The sequence below is a fragment of the Polistes dominula genome, unplaced genomic scaffold (genome assembly GCF_049000335.1).
Source record: "Polistes dominula isolate Pdom_NZ unplaced genomic scaffold, Pdom_raw_medaka contig_20, whole genome shotgun sequence".
Taxonomy (NCBI): domain Eukaryota; kingdom Metazoa; phylum Arthropoda; class Insecta; order Hymenoptera; family Vespidae; genus Polistes; species Polistes dominula.
Genome location: NW_028301147.1, coordinates 6,815,316 through 6,830,628, shown reverse-complemented (window position 1 = coordinate 6,830,628; position 15,313 = coordinate 6,815,316). Strand labels below are relative to the sequence as shown.

Sequence of the window (15,313 nt, the reverse complement as noted above, 5' to 3'; positions counted from 1 at the left end):
TTCTGTCTCTTTCTTACTTGTACTTTTCTTCTCTCTTTTTCTCTTTCGAGTCCAAACATCCCCACTACCTCTTCTTTTGGATAACTTTTTCAACGGTAGGGGAAGAATTGTAGCACCACCCCCGTTCAGTCACCCTCTCCAACTTCCCCACTCTTTTTTCTCTCCCTCTCTCTCTCTTTCTCGTTTGGAGAAAGCGAGACGAATGAAGGCGAGGACGAAGGGTAATTTTTAAAACGCCGCTTGTGGGAAAATAAAAATTAGCGAGAGACGGAGCCACCATCGTTCTTCTCGAAAAGAGAGAACTAAAGATACAGAGAAAGGAAGATAGGAAAAATGTGGTAGGAGAGGAGCGGGGAAAGAAGCTCATTTTTTCGAAGGAGAGGTAAATAGGAGAGGGAGTACAGAGTGATCCGAAATCGTTCGTGGTGGGGTTGTTGGGGTGTAACAGAGACAAAAATAGTGATATATCTATGTATGTATATACCTATATAGATATATACATAATGAAGAAGAAAAGAGAGAGAGAGAGAGGGAGAGAGAGATAGAGAGTGAGAGAATGAGAGAGTATCGAGAGAACGACACGGCTGTACATTTCCATTCCTCCTATCCCCCTTTTCCTGAGGGAGGATCGGAGATATTTACAGGTTGTTTCAGAAGATATCGCTTAGTTCGTGTTTATTGGCACACACGATCCGTCTCGGTGAAAGCGGTTTGAAGCTGGACATGCGATCGTTTTGGCGGGAACTGATTGACCTCTACATAAAGGAAACAAAAAAAATGGGATCTCGAAACGCTGCTAAAGGAGTACAATTATAGCATTTCCAATACTATTTTTTTTTTGTAAACTATCGTATTATGGTAATTTCGATTTATTTCTTTTTCTGTCTACAGATTGTTAAAGATACCAAAAAAATTAGCTATTATCAACCATGCATATATTTAATAAAGATATAAATTATCGTAAATTAGGATAGTTAATATCGCCTAAATATTTAAAGTTCAGCTGTAATTGGAGGAGTTAATGAAACTTCACTTAGGTCTAAAATATTTATATCGATTTATCGTACTAATTAATGCTAACTTTTATATGATTTTATCGATTTTATTGACAAATGTTTCACAGATATTGTGGATAGTTACGATTAGATAGCGACAGTAAATTATAAAAATGGTAAAGCTTAGATTACAAAGTGAAGCAAGAAATAATTTTAAAATAATGAGGAAGCTTCGTAAGATGATCACGACGCATAATATTTATAAATTTTTTATCTAATTTCTATCGGCGATCTCAGTAGAACGTACATACTCGTCAGAATAACGGTATCTATACAATGAACTATAAATCATTTTATAAAGGATCGAATTATCGTGGAACGAAATAAATTTTCGTATTTCGCGCGCTAACGTTTACTGTTCGTTTTGTATGTATATATTCGTATTTTATATTCTACAGTCTGCTAGGCGATATAAGCCGCATACGTTTGAAACGTTCAGCTTGTTCCTAATTAAATTACTCTTCCTCTTCGTTCTAACACAAATGAAGCATATGTAAAATGGAGCACTGCACGACGGACATTAGTAATTCGTAGCACCGAGACGCTTAGTCCTACTAAATTGCTTCCGCAAATTTAGTTAAAGTGTCCGTGGTCGTTCCAGTTGTTCACAGCTACAACTTGTCATTTCGCCCAGAAAATAAAAAAATTTTAATCCCCGTTATCTTGCCCCATTCTCGGAAAATCTCCCGATTTTCTCCAAATCAAAAGAAAATGCGTATATTTGAAATGAGATATAAACTAAGATATAAACTAAGTTAATTGTGGTTAAAAAGATTTTTCACTTTTACTAGGTAGTAAAGGCGCATAGACATAGAAATGATGAACATTATCTTAAAAAAAAAAAACAATTCTTCGAAAGAAGATCGATCGCCAAAATTCAAATATAAATTTGTTAAGCTTGGCCAATAGAAACTTTTTCAAACGAGAATATTTCGACAAATACCTGAAACTATTAATGCGTAATAATATATGCTTCCGTGCATTCATGTAAATACTCATTTACTTGCAATTACATGCTCATAAAAGCTAGTTCATAAAGCTAGCGAATGCGTAAAACGAGTATAGAGTGTATCTACACAACTCGAGCTAACATTAATGAAGGTAAGCGGCCATCTTTATTTTTCTCTTTGTTGCACACGAAAGCTACGAACGAGAGAGTGAACATCGTTTTCATGAAGAATTTTATAATTGTATGAATAAAATGGAACACCCATCGAATATGAGTAATATATTTCGAATGTAATTTTTTCGATCCTTCTCATCTAAAATAAGCAAAGAAGAACGAGTGTATTTTACGTTCTACATCGATGTCATTCGAATAGTCAAAAAAAGTGCAGATAAAACAAGGTTTCATAGTTACCAAACAATTCCAAAATATATATTCAATAGGTTTTATATACTGATGAGCTAAATAGATTAACAAAATATATAAGACATGAGTTTACGTAAACCTAAAAGTACGGAATCCGTCTTAAGCTCCGTTATCGCTGTCGGTTACAATACTAGACCCACCCTTCTTAACTCCTATTTTTTATTCACTCCCAATCTCTCGTTTTTTTCCACGAAACGGACGTTTAACACTCTAATTAATGTAATTTGGTTTCTATGCTCCGATAATTCCCACTCTTTCTCTCTCTCTCTCTCTCTCTCTCTCTCTCTCTCTCTCTCTATCTCTCTCTTTTCTCTCTTTCTCTACCTCTTTATCCATCTATCTCTATCTTTCTTTTTCTGTCCAAACTCGTTCCTCGTCAATCCCCGAGTCCAGCACCCCTTTCGCCAGCCACCGAACGAACCGACGGTCATCTAAACTTTTCCCGTAATTAGTTATAAATTTCATTCGCGTTCTACGTAACAATATTCCTATGCGACCTTCCTGGAACATCATGTAGCGGTGATGGAGGTGGAAGAAAAGGGAGTGGGAGAAGGAGAGAAAGAAAGAGAAAGAGAGAGAAAGAGAGAGGGAGAAAGAGAGAGATAGAAAGAGAAAGAAAGAGAGGGGGTAGAAAAAGAGTGGTCGGAAGAGGGTAAAAGAGAGCAAGAGGGGAAGTCGAAGATAGATACGGAGGGTGGCTTTTGCTTGTGTTGAAGGGGTCGGGAGAGTGGGGGTAGCCGATAGGGACTCTCGCCAGTGGTTGAAGTGGGGGTTACTAGAAACACGTGGAGGGGAGACTAGTAGTGGGTGAAACTCCGGAAGGGATAAACCTCATGTGTGAGAAAGAGAAAGAGAGATGCACTAACGAACGAACGAACGAACGAACGAACGAACGAACGAACGAACGAACGAACGAACGAATGAACGAACGAACGAATGGGGTATAAAGAGAGCAGGATGGAGAAAATTCAAGTCCTCTATGCGTTCAGTCCAACCGGCAAGCACATCGGCTGATGGTGGTGGTGGGGGTGGCGGCCATTTTGTGAGTCACGCGAAAAACAGCCCTCGGCCGAGATGGTGGTGCCGTGAAGGGAGATTCCTCCACCCCTTCTCTCTCCCCCGTCTCTCTCTCTCTCTCTCTCTCTCTCACCTTCTCTCTCTTTTTCTCTTTCCATCTGTCTTTATCTCACTCTTTCCCTCCGCACTCTCTACACCCCTTCTCGTTCGTCGACCCTTCGCACGAACTCGTCGCTCTTATTCTCCGCATTTTTCGCGCAAGCCCTCTATTAAAGTACAAAATGTGAGCGAACCTTCGAGCCAGAGCTAACGCACGTACGCGTATTCTAGAGTCACCTTGTTGTTACTAATAACAGGGCGAGAGCGGGAAAAAGACAGAAAAAGAAAGGGAAAGAAAACGGAGCCCGACGGTGGAGTTTCATGAATTTGCCGAATCGAAGCCATTTACGCTCGGCCTCGCTTTTACTCCAGACGGAGCCCTCTCTTTACTGCGCTAATGTCCGACTAAAATATACAGCCTCTTTCCTAGATATGTCGTTTATAAATGAAAATGTTTGATGGATTTTCTCGAATATAAAATTTCTTCAAATTATATTTAACCATGAAATTACTTTCCCCACAAACTGTCTATATCCAGATTTTCCTAACGGCAAGAAAATCCTTCGTAAAAAGGTTTACCTTTATTCCCTGATAGTCCATTGTCCGCGGTTCGAGACCTTCGACTTGATTGGAGTAATTAAACTAGGCTTTAGTACGAAATCCTTACGCTTTATTAGCCATCTCTTCGTGGATTAACTCTCATTAATTCGTAGATGCAAATCTCAAGAGTTTGTTACAGTTGACGTCGAGCGTCCAAGGGATTTGGAAAAAAAGATATGAGATTAAGAAGTGGCTCGTTACAAGTAACCTCTTCACGAGTGCTGTGGTCGTATCGTTGTATTACCTTAAACCGATCCTTACTTCCTCTTTATCTGCTTTAGAAGGAAAGACAAAAGAGACAATTCGAGCTTATCGCTTAATCACACCAGTCTTTTACGCGAAAGAACAAAGAAAAGACAAGAAAAATGGACGTAAAATCAATAGTTTCGTTAATGAGAAAGACCTCTTGTTTTCCATTTCTATTACAATAATGCAACCAAAACGTACTAATTATATATCTCTTTACAATCAAGCAACAAGCTAGTAATCGCAAAAATATATATAATTGTTGAGGCGTTTGATCTTTACCTCTTTAATAAATTTTCATCATATTTCGATAAACGATTGATATTCTACCATATCGCGCGATAACATATTTTTTAATATATAAATACCGTTATAATAATATTTAAGTATTAATAATAATGAAAATTGGAAAAAATTCTTTACCATCGAAACCAATTATTTTGTGTTTAATTATTTGTCTTTCTTACAATAGTTTTCTTCTTTAAAAAAAAGAACGATACTTCTTACGAAATAAATAAAATTATTTATCGTTTTATCGGATAAACGTGTATATATATATATACCATCTGTGTACATAATGCGCCGTCGATGTAGTTTAAATACCGTGAAATCCATATTTTACAGAAATTCAATTTATTACCATTCGCGGAATCACCTGTTACTAGTACTCGATTCATAATGACTCGTAAAACGTAGAGGTCACACGATTTCATGGCATCACGCATCATCATTTAAGTACAAATATATTTAACATGAAGTGTAGAATAAATTTAAAGGTTTTGAAAGGGGTTTTTGTTGTTAAATAAATTATAAAAATATAATACAACAATTGGAAAACTAATTTTGACGAGGCATGGACTCTTACGCGTAATTATGTATTTATTATACCGAGTGCAGAAAAAAATTGATAGAGAGAAAGAGAGAGGGAAAAAATAAATAGAAATCCCTTTAAAACACATACTCCTGACCGACGAACAATGCGCTACTTTACGATGTTACGTATCCACCAGGACCCCTTCGAGTCTTTTCTATCCTTTTTTTTTCTCCTCTTTTTCTTCTGGACTCATGAATATTACATGGTCCGTACCTTCTTTATTAACTCCGTCCCGACTACATTAAATTCACTCATCTTTTCTCGAGAAAACGCATAAACAGAATCTCGTTATATATTCAACGTATTATAATTATTATTCTTTTCCGAACGTGTTCGTCCGTGCAAAACGTCGTCGAAAATGAATGTTAAACGCTGTGAACGGCGATAGTCATCTGTGTGTTAGCATGTGTCACCTTTGATCAGTACGAAGCACCCTTTTTCAATAACCTTTTTTAATAAATAAAAACAATGAAAATACTACTTTTTTAGATCAAATTTATTAGAAATCGAATTTAATCGATTTTCCTATGATTCATTTAATTAATCATAGATACATCTTGAAAGAAATTATTAATGAAATCATAACGGGACCAAAATGGCAAAACTTACTAATAAACAAAATTGTAACCTCTTATTTTAATATTGTCTCAACAAATTTAACATGGTTTAAATAAAGACAAATAATAATTGCAGTGGACAACGAAGAGTAAAGAGATAATCAAAAATTGAACATGGAAAAAACACGGAGAAGGGCGTATCGCGCAGGCCATCGACCGCGTAGCGAGCGACACGCTTTCACAATATCATTCGGCGTACCGACACATCACCCTTAAGCCACGGAACACCGATCGAAGGATACCGAACAGGTCCTACCAACGAGCAGTTTTGGGGGTGGTTCGAAAGCCGCAGGTGCAACGAGCGAAAAATTGAAGCTGTCCCGCAAGCGCTTAGGGACTTTATTTGAAGAGGTTTCGCGCTCTGTGTTTTTCTCATAGAGAAAAGAGAAAGAGAAAGAGAACGAGAAAGAGAAAAAGAAAGAGAAAGATAGAATGAGGGGACCACCTTCCTCCGGAGACCACGAAGTGCCTGGGAGGGTCGTTCCTGGCTGCGTAGAAAATAGGGTCCAGAGATGTTTCCAACTCAGGCGAAAGGGATGAGGATGGAAGAGAGAAAGAGGATAGACCTGAGGACAATCGAATTCGCAACGTAGTCGTCCCTTTCGGTAGGGAGCAATCCCTTATTCCAACGTACTTTCTTCCACCTCCACTGTTTTCTCCATTTTTCCTTTCCTCCTTCTATCCCCCTCTTGTTCTCTTTCTCCACCTCTTTCGTGTCTATCCCTCTGTCTCTCTTCCCTTTCTTTCTCTCTCTTAAGCAAACATTCGCACAGTCGTTGGCAACGAGAACATTACGTCCAATTACAAGAAGCTTTCATCAAATCAAATTCGGTTTAGCGGAGTTTTGATCACGACCCAGAAGAAGGACTCGAATCAATTAGAACAAAGCTGAATGTTCCTCCCTGTGTCGCTTTAAATTCGTTTCGCGATTCCTCCTCTCGCACCTTCCTTTCCCTTTCTCATCGAAATCGCCGAAGCGAGCTCTTGCAGTCGACTTCCTTTCAAACGGCCTTCATTTCGATTCACGATCAGAATAGACCAAGAGAGAAAAGTGTTGGCAAATGAATTGAATACGAGAAAGGGACTACTGGAAAGAATTATTTGGGAAGGTCAAGAACTGATCGATAGGTATTCTCGTCTGATCGATAATTTAATCAAACACATGGAATTTTAAATGATATTACTAATTAATTAAGATAGACTACAAATTAGAAATTCTATTGGATCCATATAACAGATACTTATTTTACCAGCAAATTACAGATGAATTCTAAAACTATGAATAATTTGGACATATAGGTTATCAGTAACAATAAAAGAAAGTGTGCTTCTCTTTTTTATATAACATATTTTTACATAAAATATGAATCATAACGTTTATACGAGATAATTCTTGATGACGATGACGGATATTATTTACGGTGGTTTAGAGGATTACCTGTTCGACGCGGTTGTTGGTCAACAAAAAGACGTGTGGCGGGCGGTCCAAGTAAAAGCTTAACTACCGTGGAAAAATAAATGTGCCGTCTGCACGGAGAGTACGAGATACCTATATAAATCGCGCGTTTCGGGATGAGAATGGCGCAAGAAGCAACCGCGCACCGGCTGCTGCTGCTGCTGCTACTGCTGCTACTGCTGCCGTGGCAAATTAACGCGAATACGGCTAAGAAAAAAATCAAAACTTGTGCATGTTTAAACCGCTAGAAGTTCCAACGTGGTTGATTCAAAAATTAGACCTCGAAGAATGAGACGAACGAACCGTCTCGCGGTTCGTGAAACTACCCGTTAAATTATCATCGAGTATAAGTCGATCGTGTTTCTGAAAAAATTACTGAAATTTTGTAAACGAACAACGAGCAAAAGTAAGAAAGAAAACTTTTTTAATCTCTACCACTTCCTAACTTTTTACTATGGCTTTTTAAAAGAATAAAATATTAGTTATTAATATTGAGTTAAATATGTTCGCTATTATTTTTTTAATACAGTAGTTTAGAAGGATACAGATAGATCAAGGTCAAAGATTTTTATTTATCTTAATCAAACTTGCCGCTAATTCTTATCTATCGGTCAATTTACCATGACAAACGAGCTCGTTGCAAAAAGTTGGATCGCTCTAGAATTAATCAGACTTGAATCGATTTGGAAACTGCGCGTAGGAGAAAGAGAAAGAGAGAGAGAAAGAGAAAGAGAAAGAGAAATGGAGCAATACTGATTCGTAATGGAATACCTACGAGACACCCGTACCTTAACGCGTATCGGATAGCCCCTTCAAACGAGCCAGAGTTTAATGGAAATCGACTACGGTGGACTTGGAAATTTGCAAACATTCCATGGTTCCCGCACACACTAATTTTACGTATCGCGAACATACATAAAAACGACACGTCATATCGGGAGGTTCAGCGTTACTCGACCTTCTCCTCCTCCTTCTCTTCCTCTGAATTCTTTTCATCCTCATCCTTATCCTCTCGCAAACTGCATAGCGTCTCGACTTCGTTCACGAACGATCGAGCAATTACAGATCGGCCGTAATGACAGCTCTTCTGAGCTTCGAAAGCATTCGTTGGAAATGCCTTGTTGTTCTTACGTTTACTGCCTGCGACTACGCGTTCTCCCCTCCTACGCCGGCTCACCGGCGACACGCCAATAATAAACAATGAATGCATGAATATGAAAATTTCCATGAGAATTCACGAGAGCGCTTGCACCGACGTCAACATTTCCTCTTTTTATCTAAATTTCTATTTTCAAACACGTTTTAAATTTTCATTTCGGTCTTTCAAAAAAAATTGTATTAAGTTTGAATCAAAGTGTTCTGCAAAAATTCCTACAAAAACGATTGAAAAAACTACGATTTTTTTCTAACTTTACGAAGAGGAAAATAAGAAAAAAATCAGTTGAAAGTCAATAGAATAGAAATCGTTTTTGTAAGAATTAAAGAAAATGATAATTCGAGAAGTACCATTTCGCATTCGAATAGAAACAAAAATAAAAAATAAAAAAAAAAGTGGAAAAGAGAAATCGAAAGAATAAAAATGCAAGAAGCAGCAACGGGTCATCTCAGTTTTTGGTTACCGCGAGGATGGCACGTCGAAACATCGGAGTATGGTAGTGGCCAAACGAAACTGGTTGAGTTTTCTCTCTCTCTCTCTCTCTCTTGTAATAAGAGATGTAAATTACGTGCGTACACGTGTGCACCTTTTCGAGGCAGTAACTGTGCGCTCATGTACGTGCGCGCAAGAGCGGCCGAGCGCACTCGGCCTGCCCGCGGGTCGAGAATATTTGCAAGCCAAATTTTAATACCGGAATTAATTTGACCCGAAGAGACGACCGTCGTAGTCGGAGGTAGTTAGGTATACCTCTCCATAGACCACCTCTACTTCCACTTCCAGCCCCTCATCGTCCTCATTCTCCTCATCTCCACTGAGGAATACGTTTTCCCTAGCTCTTCCTCCTATTATGTAAAAAGTCTAAGCTAATTTATCGACGTCGCGCGTCCGACTACCACCGCCACCACTACCACCACCACCACCACCATCACCACCACCAGCCGAAAACTTTGTTGTACTTTGGCGTTATATCGTGAATTATTATAGCAAAGCCTCTCTTCTCCCGATTTTCCCTCTCTTATCCCCAATCTCTCTCTATCTCTCTTTCTCTTCCCCCCTTTCTAGAGCGGTAAAATCCACCCTGATTCTTCCACCTCTTCTATCCCCTCTCCTTTCCCACTCTCTATATCTCCTTCTTCCTTTTTCTTCACTCTCCTTCTATTCTCGTTCTCCGACCGCAGCAACCCCTTTCGCTCCCTCCCCCTCTTGTTCCTTCTCCCACCTTTCTCTCGCTCTTTCTCTCGCCTTCCATCTTTCACCCACCGTCTCGTCCCTCCATCTAGCCCGACCGTTCTTTCTCTTCTCTTCTCTTCTCTTCTCTTCTCTTCTCTTCTCTTCTCTTCTCTTCTCTTCTCCTCATCCTCCGAAACCCCTGTTTCATTCTACCTCTCCTGGACTCGCTCTCTTCTCGATACAAATGGCCAAAGTAAACTTAGCCATTACGAAGTACCTAGCACGAAAGTCACCTCTCGCCGGCGAAGCCACCATTTTGCCTACGCCAACATCACCATCGCTTACCAGAGCGATCCCCTTAGGAGTTTTCGGCTATAAAGGGAGGCAGAGAAAGAGAGAAAGAGAAAAAGAGAGAGAGAGAAAGAAAGAGAAATAGCCTACCCTATGCTCGTATACGCCTAAAGGTTTCTGCTTTTATAACAAAGAAGCCATTTTCGTGATCTTCCCGATAAGTATTTTGTGTCTTTGACAGGAATTTCGTTACATTTCGTCAGATAAGTAATTCATTTTCTTTGAAGTAAAAAAAGATTGGATAGCTTTGAAAGTTTGGTCTATGTCTATTTCCTACGCGGCACGTACGGATTAAATTAACGAAATCTAAGGCCTTAATACACTCGAGACACTTCAATCGAAGGAGGTAATTAAATTTTTAAATTGTCGATTTGCCGAAGAAAAAATAAAAAAGATAAAGGAGCCTGGTTCGATGATTTTAATTAAAATTTACTTAGAAACGGCACGGGAGAGATAATTAATTAAGAGTAAGGATACACCGGTAATTAAAATTCTGCAAAGATGAGCTCGATCGTGCCCTTTTAGGGTAAGAGTTTCGTTCAATGAAGGGTAGCAAGAGAGACTGTAGGACGAAGCGAAAGAAAATAAAATTATTAAAAAAAATGAGAGAAAGAGAGAGATAATGAGAGAGGAAACGATTAATGTGAATAAAGTAATATATTCGAAGAAAAATATCTATGAAAGGAACTATTTTTATAGTTTGGAAAATTCATAAGTACAAAGTTTTTTATTTGAATGAAAATATCACTGTGAAAGGGATTATTTTTTTAATTTAGAAAATTCATATATATAAGAGTAAAGTTTTGTATTAGAATAAAGATGTGTCACTGAAAAAGAATATTTTTATGATTTAGAAAATTCCTAAGTACGTCCATCGTGATTCGATAATTTCAACGGTAGAAACTCAGTCTAACTCGTTGCATCTCGCAGGAGCATTAATTCAATATCTAATTAACTTGATCCTCGAGTCCGAGTTCTCATCTAGGTCTCAAGGGCGTGCTGCTTCTATTTTACGAGCTGTCGTGAAAAGCTGCAGCCTACCTAAGCAACATACTCCATGTTATACGACTACCCCTCCAACTCACACCTCGAGGGAAAACGAGAGAATATCGTACATAAACTCAGAGAAAAATTTAGTTAAGACAACCGTAGACTTTAATATTTCAACATGTTCTTCCATGAGCTTAAAAGGAACAAAAGAAAAAGTATGATAAACATAATAGAATCAACGCGATGACTCGATATGAATGAAATTTTTTCTTTTTTATTAGAAAATCGAGATTAAATAAAATTAATTTCAAGAGACATTTATTTTCAAAAGACTTTTTTTAAACGATAAAAGGAAATTTTTAATCTTCATAAAATATTTAACAACTATCTTGTAACATAATCTTTCGTCGTACAAACATTATTTTAAGATTTTATATTCCTATCAATGCTTAACCTCGATTATTCTTCTGAGTTATTAAAAAGAAATAAAGATTTCTTTGGAAATGTAAACATGTCTCGTACAGAATACTAGTGAAATGTATTCCTAATGATAATAACCAAGAAAAAGAAAAAGATCATTAAATCCTTAACCGAAGATAAAAAGATTGTGGAAAATTACGTAGTCTCATGTCGAGAATGAAAAAGAAAAGAATAACGTTTCCAAACAAAGAGAAAAATGACCTTCGGCGGCATCGTGTTCTCTTTAACATCTATTATGCGTATCGTATTACATTATGATTAATGGTACCGATGCGGAGCGAAATACGTCAAATTATAAAAATCAATCGTCACGATGCGAGCTACCTGCTGGCGGTCATGATTTTGTGAAAAGTTTTTTGCAACATATTAGATATTAATTATACGTTATCGATCATATTAAATTTTCATTCGGTAATCCGATATTAGATTCTAATCAATAGCCTCGTTAGATTAATAAAGAAATAGTGTTTTTATATTACGTAAAAAAGTTTTATCTCTCAATCTCGCAAAAACGGAGGAAATAATCGTAAATACGCAAGTGACGATTGATAGAATACCTGACCTTCGAAAATATATGATACATCGTATTCCACTGATTGAAAACAAATGAATTTTACAAAACGAACGATTCATAATAAACATATACGCGCATACACATATACACACCAAAGGAATTTATTTATCTGACTAAAGAGAAAAAAAAGAAAGAAAGATAGAAAAAAAAACTGGGCCGTCTGGAAAGCGGAGAGATACCACGACCGATACTCTTTGATTTTCACTCTCAGCATCCTTGACCCACAGACCACGTTCGATTCCAGCGTTGGCTTCAATTTTTTCGCAGACTTCTTTTTTCCTTCGATACTCACCTTTCTCCCTTCTGTAGCACGTTGTTCTCTCCTCTTCGCTCTGTCTCCCTTCCTCTCTTCCTCTTTATCTATCTCTCTTTTCCTCCCCCTCATCCCGTCTGCCCCCTTGGAAGCCGCCCCTTCTACCTTTGCAGCTTCCTCTTCTTTCTAGTCGTTTCGTCCTTCCCTACCGTCGCCATTTTGTGCTCTTCATCGATCCTGCGCCCACGCACTCACCAGCTTTTCCCGCCATTTTTCTTCACCACTACCACCCCCACCATCACCAACAGCAGTAGCAGCGCGACCACCGTCGCCGCTACCACCACCCTTTTCGTTCCATCAACCTTTCGTTTTCAGCTCCGAAAATCGTTCGCGTACGATGTACCATTCGCTTGCCTTCTTATCCGTTCAGCTCGAAACTTAAAACTGACGGCTCTTCCTCACGGTACATCGGTAGTCGTTGCAATGCAAAAACCCGCTTTTCGGTCAATTTGCATAAAGCTCTGCAGAATCAATGCCAGTTGGTGCTCGAAGGATAGAAGAGAGAGGGGTTGAATCCGAGGAAGCACCTTTTATGATGGAGCTAGAATTCATTGTTAGGCCCCCTGCAAAGTTTCAGCTCGACCCCCTCCACGTATCCTTGAGCTGCAGACAGCTCTGCAAAATCCTGCAGAACTCTACCGAGCCTACCAGATTTCTTCTAAGCTAGCTAGCTTTAAGAATGGAAGAATACGAATTGTCTTGTCTTTTGAACGAACCTAAACCTGTTTTTAATCCCTTTCCTTTACAAACCGTAACATCTTCATATTTTTAAATAAGAAAATAATCAATAATGAATGCCTTATTTATTTGAATGCGATATTCCGTATGTATAAATTCTGTAGAATTTAACTTAAAAAGTATTTTGAAAAAGTATTTTGAATATATTACAGAAACTTATTGTTTCCCCGTTACAAACAAAAATATTACTCTTATCGCGTATTCCGTTCTAGAAAGTCTCTCACATTACGTTTGAGAAACTTGTCAGGTTTGTAGTACCAATAATGTTGGGTAACTCACAATACGATCAACTTGCACGAAGTTTCCTATTATTGGTTGAACTTGTGTTCTCAGTCAGACCTACAATTGGATCGCTCAGTTCACTACATCCAACTCTTTCAACGACCATTCGCATGATACTTTTATCTATTTGAACGAGTTTCGAAGAAAAGACGGGGTAACGCGTTCAACTAAAGGAAATGATCGATCCGTACGTTTTTTCGAAAAAAACTCTAATTCCAAATCATTTATAGTCGACTAAAAGATTTCTAAATCATTAAAATATAAACAGTAGAGAAATCAATGGTTATTGACAATAGGTTACAATAGATACAATAGACAAAATCATTACATATCCTATTTATAACCGACATCTATTATACTAATAATAATGAAAGCACGTTTAATTATGATTACGAAAATCATAACTCGCATACTCTGTTATGCGTTGAAATTATGAAGGTGGTATAACTATAAACTCATGTAGTATATTACATCGGCATTGAAACGTGTACAGCAACTTGTTTCATTCATTTCCTACGATCAACAGCCTGCATGCCGCGTTCAATAATCGTACTGTCGTTCGATGACAAATAGCAGAAGTCAGTCTCGCTTTTACAAACATAACTGAACAAAAGCTAAAAGCATCGATCCGTATAAATTCCTCTCGAGTTCATTGAAAACACCGAGTCTGTACAATAAGTTTACAAGGAAGTCATTCAACTTATTTTATTCTATGATAATTTATTGCTAGCTAAATACAACTTGCTAAAATTTATAAAATATATTTTGATTGAGAAGAAACGATTATTGCTGAAATATTTAACTCTATGAAAGGATTGGAAAAATCTTTCATTATTCTAATATATTCATTAATTCCATAATGTGTACGATATTCGCATACAACTAATATGATCTCTGGCACAGTCTGCGTAACGCTCCAACAATCCAAGCCTTCATGTTTTAAAATTCCAGCTCAAGAATCTGGTTTCTTTAAATTTCTTCGTTTAGCATTAAACGATGCACAAAGCTATCTCTTATTTACAGACCTTACACGTCAATAAAATATCTCACAATTACGTATGCAAGAAGCCTCAGCTTTGGTGATCAATTCTGAATAATAGAAATATACTCTTTTATCATCTCAGAAGACTTTTATCCTATCTTTGCATAAAATCCATTATTTTCCATAGAGTCTTACAATCTCACCTTTACCATCCAGGACGAAGGGAGATCCATGAATTTTTATTTTGAGCTACCTCATATCTTAAGAAATTGTCTCGTTCTCACGATGAACATCATTCTAATGAATAAAGCTAAATTTCTGGATTGCAAAAGTTACCCATCATACAATAAATATCTTACAAAATTTGCTGGACCACCCAACACAAGGTTATAGGACCTCTAGCAAGAAACCGGTTTATGCAGAGTCTGCAAACCATCCCGTTGCTCTTCTGAACTACGTAGGTAGTTAGTTGGGGTTAAAAGATACAAGACGCGTTTAAGTGGGGTGTAACGCGAGAAACAGGATTAGCAGGTTGTCGTAAAAGACTCAGCGGAGTCCTAGGGTCTTGACCTAAAGTTTACCACCTCTGACCTATCACAGGTCTGAGGTATTATCTTCGCAAGACACCGACTGCAGGATCTTTGCATAAGTTTATTCCTCCTTTTACTTCTACAAAATATTACAACCAAACCGAGTGACGATATTTTTAATCCAATCAAAATCTAACTTTTACAATTTTTGTCTTCATCGGATTCATTTGCTAATAAATTAATTGTATGTATCTTTAAAAGAGCAAATTGACCTGATTACAATAACTTTATTGGGCAGTAAGCAATCACGATCTATAGCTTATGGATATCCAACGTAATCGGGCCATAAGAGATAGTACATATATATCGTAGGCATGGTGGATACATAGTCTATGCGTGATCTCTACAAGC

The 15,313-nt window shown here is 37.8% G+C and overlaps 2 long non-coding RNA genes across 6 annotated transcripts in view; one reads left to right on the top strand and one right to left on the bottom strand.

Annotated features, from left to right (window-relative positions):
- Nucleotides 1-15,313, bottom strand: part of LOC149030958 (uncharacterized) — a 70,405-nt gene that overhangs the window by 25,093 nt on the left and 29,999 nt on the right. Inside the window, exon 1 of one of the 5 annotated variants that reach the window (XR_016178237.1) lies at nucleotides 12,350-13,110. The exons of 3 other annotated variants lie outside the window; for them this stretch is intronic. This is a non-coding gene — a long non-coding RNA (uncharacterized LOC149030958). Of the gene's footprint in view, nucleotides 1-2,751; nucleotides 2,915-12,349; nucleotides 13,111-15,313 lie in introns of those variants that run through there. One more of the 5 variants, XR_016178236.1, reaches the window with a different exon arrangement.
- Nucleotides 1-15,313, top strand: part of LOC149030959 (uncharacterized) — a 107,773-nt gene that overhangs the window by 63,260 nt on the left and 29,200 nt on the right. The window lies entirely within an intron of this gene.